Below are 6,000 nucleotides of genomic sequence, written 5' to 3' on the forward strand. Positions count from 1 at the left end.
ATTTTGTCCTTTCTCCAAATGACAAAATTTCAGTTAAAATACATCTTATTCTAATGTTGTTTAGATGAAGGGATTAGGGAATAAGCATTCGTAAATGCAGTCTATGATGAAAACCTGAATTGTCTCCTAAAGGGCAGATGAATTTCCAGGACTCTAGCATACTCTATTCATGACCTACCTGAAAAAGTTTGAGTTCCCTGCATAAAAATGTTTAATTTTATACTCTCAGAGTAATTTTTGAGATATCAAGTAACTCATGGAAAGCAAAATAACTTTCATGTTTTTGATTATTAAACATTTTGCTTATTTTAAAAAACAGTAAGGTGCTTAAAAAATACCCCCTTTTATTGCAAAGAAGCCTCTTGTTGAGCTAAGGATTGAAAGAAAACTACCTCGGCCAACATGATACATTTATCAGAGATGGGAAATAGCTATACTTTAGAAACTAGTATTTGTGTATTTATTCTATTGAATTATTACCTCATTTATTATATATCTATGCATCCAGCCATTCATCTACATGCCTACCCACAGGCAAAGCACAAAGATTTCTACATTCATCTAACAAATGCATAATTTTTCAATTATGACAGGTACACGTCATTTCATTTTAACATATACTGTGCATGGCACCTGTTAGGAAGTGTAAACTAACAATTCTGACAATTCCTTAAATGATAAGAAGAAAGTCTGTCATTAAATGCAGGGGTTACTACACAAGGAAAGGAGTAAGGAATCTGCCAATCACTTAGAATGAGAGAAGCAATGTCCTCTATGGTGAATGTTTGATAGCAGTTCATATCAGATTAGGATGGAAATGAATGCTTACAGGAGGAAAATGTTGCCTTTCTGTCTAGAATAAGGATAGGATTTGGCATCAACTTCTGCTTCTGTTTCAGAAAAATTAACCATGCTCTCTCCTGTTCCTCCCTCAGAGTACTCTGGCTTGAAATCTCAAAAGGAAGTACTACAGAAGGATTTGGACAAAACCGCAAAAACAAAAACAGAATTCAAAGTATCATTGAATAGACATAGAACTTAGACGTTTCCTTTCCAATAGTCTCTAAGCCTAGTTCAACAGGACTTGACTGTGGTGGACAGGAATCAAAAGCTCCAGGAAAGATCTATTGACTCAGACTTGGAGAGGAGAGAACAAGTAATAGTCCCAGGAAGGGTGGAAATCCCCTCCCCTTTCTATTTTTGTCTCCCCTTGTCTCTTCCATCTACTCCTCTCCTCTCCTCTCCTCTCCTCTCCTCTCCTCTCCTCTCCTCTCCTCTCCTCTCCTCTCCTCTCCTCTCCTCTCCTCTCCTCTCTTCTCTTCTCCTCCACTCTACTATCTTCTCCATTCCACTCTTCTCCTGTCCTCTACACTCTTCCTCTGCCAAAGGATACAAGCAAACTCACTTGCACAATTACTAGAGTCTCACAGGGCTCAGATATGTCCAGTTGATAAAGAATGGCTCTGAGAGTGTGGACCCAATCACTGCTACATTCTTTCTCTCTTTGGTTTCCCATTGCTTGGATATGGGACCAATTGTAAAAGATGAGGGCAAAGTGCTTTAACCGTCCTTATGTTTCTAAAAACGTATAGAAAAGTGAAGATTCTGGGAAATATGAAGTGAAGGAGAGATCCAGAGATAAAATAACGCATGAACAGCAAACCCAATAGCACATCATGAAATGCTTGCTTCAAGCTGAGCATGTTCTTCCCAGCAGAGAAAGGCGAGAAGAAACATTCATATGTAGACCTACTTCTATGTTTACCACTCACCAAAACACAGAATAAAACATAGCTAAAATATTTTGAAAAAATGATCTGGTATTACAATGAATCTGCAGACAGAAGTCTAGAACTTGGTCTCTAATCCTGACTAGAATGACTCTCTTAAATAACCAAAGTAGAAGTATCAGTAAGTCAACTGAAGCAAGCCCTACACTCCTGTGGTATTATATGCACAATGTCCAGGATTACAGTAAACCTTATTCAGGGTATAAACAAAAGGAATAACGTAAGTTCTCATGGAGAAAGACAACAGTCACCAGTGGTGAAATGTACTGGTGCCATAAGACTAACAGCCACCATTTTACAAAAGCTTAGCTAGAAATTGGAAACCATGGCTAAGTAAGAGAGGAAGGAAAAAGAAACAAATAGCTTAGATCCCACATGTCTGTTGCAAACAGGAGTAAAATGGATTGGACCACGAGATAGATGCAAAAGAGTAACTTGCACATTTATTGGCAAGTGTAATGAGTCCAAACAAGAAATAACAGTACTGACTACTACTACTATTACGACTACTACTACTACTACTAGAACTACTACTACTTCTACTATTACTACTACTTGAAGTAAAACTAACTCAGTGATATGGAAAGCTAATAAAAATCTCTAATATTTCTGTAATTGATATCCAGAAGGAAGTGGTGAGAAACCACAATCATATTAATAATAACCCCACAGGATTTTGAGACTTAGCAAACACAAAGTTAAATAAGGGAATATTAATTTACTGAAGATAGAAGGGTAGGAGAGCAAAAGAAGACAGACAGAGAGATAGAGAGTGGAGACATGGAGGGAAGGTGTATATATATAGGTATATATATATACATATATATATATGTGTGTGTGTGTGTGTGTGTGTGTGTATTATCAAGTGATGAATTTCAGAATGGCATATTCATTAAGCATTTATGTCCACTGGCTTTATTCACCCAACATACTACCCTATCTTTTTCCCTCTCTTCATGCTGATCTTTCTGATTTCAAAAATAATAGCCACCTTCAGTTACCATATAGTATCTATCTATCTATCTATCTATCTATCTATCTATCTATCCATCTAGTATGTTATATACATAATATTTTGTATGCATGTCATATATTGTATCTTTACTTTTTATATTCAGTTGTATGTCTTCATGGGTTGGCATGTACACATTAAGTACAGATGCCTTCAGAGGGCAGAAGATGGTGTTCAGTAACTCAAATGGGTACTATAGGCAGCTACCAAGTACCCAGTATGGATGCTGGGAACTAACCTTAGGTCTTCAGGAAGCACAGGAAGCACTCATCTCAACCAAGCCAGCTCTCCAACCCCTACAATATAATCTCACCGAGATACAGGGAGGAATTGTTCTCAAACCACACAACTAAGAAATGAAGGTAAAATCAAAGCATTCTAAGGTAAAAGGAAATCAGAGCAAGCATTGCTGAAGACATATTCTCAGACAAAATGGAAATAATATTAAACTCTGAATAATACTAACAATGGAACATAAACAAATGATGAATCTGAAACAACTTCAACTATTCCTTTTCATTTGATTGCATATGATAATGCTGGACAATCAAAATTTAACATTTTTCCATGTGATTGCCAATGTATGTATATATAATATGTAATGCAATGATAATATAAACAAGGAAGGTTGGAGGGCTTCATCTGTTAGTAAGATTTCTACAATCCATTTATATACTGATTCTAAGATGCAGAAATGCAAGATGTATTCATTATAATCTCAGGAGTCGCAATCACAACAAAAATTTTATGCACATCACACAAAGATAAATAACACCAGATAAAGAATGGAGCAATGTGGGTTAGAGATACAGCTCTGTGGGATGCTTGAGTATCATGTGCAAGGCCGTGGATTTAGTCAGAACAACTGTGGAAACAAAATACAATGATGTACTTACAAAATAATGTAAGACAAGGCAAGAAACAGATGTTAGACTAAGTCCCCTAATAAGTAACATAAAAAGCTTAAGTCAAATTACATGGTGGCACCACTAAGTTTAAACTAAATAGCAACTTCATTGAACAGTCTCAAATATATCCACTGGACAATGTCACCAAAAAATAAAAGGGGTTCTTTGGACTATATTCAGTATACAAATAAAACAGAATCTATAAATCTGTAAAGACAGGATAATGTGAAACAGTAAAAAAACAACATGCCATAAACTAGGTAATAAAATGTATTAAAGAAGTTGGCATGATGGTTCAGCCGGAAAAGGTACTTGTTGCCATGGTTGATAATCAGAATCCTCTAACAGGTGATTCATTGTGAATCTGTTTAACTGACTGCTCCCAATTGACCAGGAGCCTCCCTGAGTATGCCAAGTCATGGACCTCACCACCATTTCAACACACAAACAAAGGGGTAGAAAAGGAATACATAGATAAAATATGAAAGTAGCGATTACTTTAGTTTGGTCTGTAAGGCCAGATATAATAAATTAAATAATAATAGTAGTAGTATTTGTAGAAAATAACTGAATGCCACATGATATTACATATGTATGTATATTATAAGAACACATAAAATATAAAAAGAATAAATGCCCATAAAAATAAATACCCAGTTATATTTGAGGACCATGAGACCTATGTACTGTACTGTATTTAGGTAGAAAATAACAGTGAATATAGAACTGATCAAAACTACCAACTGGTGAATTGTAATTAAAATCTGTAGACTACTTTGGTTTAAAAAAATAGAGAAAAACACACATTGTTTTTTTAAGTATTCATGGGACACATCAAGAAAGAACATATTCTGGGCATAAACAATAAAAATGACATTTAAAAAAGTAAAGTTACTTGAAGTATAGGCTTTGACATTTATGAAATTAAGCCTGGAAAATCAATAACAAAATGATCACCTCAGAAGATCAGAACATTGGAAAATCAGACACTCCAAATTAGTCATGGGCCAAAGGAAAGGTGTCAGGAAGGTTACAAACCACTTTGAGCTGAATGAAAATAAAAACTTGAACACATTAAAAATATTGAGATGAAATCCAGCAGTACTCTAAGAAATACATGACATTTAAGCATTTACTTTAAGAAAGATAAAAGCCATAGGCCTATTTTATAGTTTCTTCTATTAAGGGATACAGTACCAAAACCTCAAACAAAAAAAGAAATAAATAAAAACAAAACAAAACAAAAACTAGCACTGAAAGCAAAGGACAAAAAAACATAAAGATAAAACTTCAAACATTAAAACCTGACAAACTTTAGACTAACCCAAACAAAATATAATGAGAGAGGAGATTGAAGTTCTACAATGAAGACAGAGGTATATGCTACATGCATGGGCCATGTAAAGAATGAAAATAGAAACAGGACATTGAAATTACATAAAACAGTTCTTCAAACTCAGCACTGTCAGCACCCTTTCAGTATGAAATAGAAACAGGAATAGTGCAGTCTGTTAGACTTGGGACCACAATTGCAAGCTACCTACCCACCCATGGGATTTACAGATCTCCATGATGTCACTGGGAAGTTCTACTGAGTCAGTGGTTCTCAGCAATTCTACTGTGGTGACCCTTTAATACAATTCTTCATGTAATGGTGAATCCCCACAACCAGAAAATTATTTTTGTATAACCACAATTTTGGACCTGTTATGATTGTACTGTAAATATCCGTGTTTTCTAACAGTATTAGGCCACCCCTGTGGAAGGTCTTTCATCCCACTAAGGGGTCAGGACATACAAGTTGGGAATCATTGTACTAAGCCTGTAAAGAACAAACAGCAATTTAATCTAAGACCTTCTGTGTAGTAGAGAATGTGGAAGGAACCTAAATTAAAAGTAAAGGCACATACAATATGACCTTGGTGGGATGGGAATTGGGCAGACCCTCTAGAATGGACCAGAGACCTGAAAGGTGAGAGACACACAGGACTCAAAGGGAGGGAGCTTAGATGAAATGCCCAACAGTGGGGAGAAAGAACTTGTAGACTCTGCCTTCAGTAGAAAGACAGGGATTCAAGTAGAAAGATGGGGTTGCCATCCCACAGTCTAAAAGTCTGACCCAGAATTGTTCCTATCTAAAAGAACTCCTGGGACAAAACCAGAGAAGAGCCTGAGGGAAAGGAGGTTCAGTAACTGGTCCAACTTGGGATCCACCTCAAGGGGAAGCTCCAAGGCCTGACACTATTACTGATGCTATGGTGTGCTTACAGACAGGAGCCTAGCATGGCTG

Source organism: Rattus norvegicus, chromosome 10 (assembly GCF_021556685.1).
Source record: "Rattus norvegicus strain SHRSP/BbbUtx chromosome 10, alternate assembly SHRSP_T2T, whole genome shotgun sequence".
NCBI classification, from domain to species: domain Eukaryota; kingdom Metazoa; phylum Chordata; class Mammalia; order Rodentia; family Muridae; genus Rattus; species Rattus norvegicus.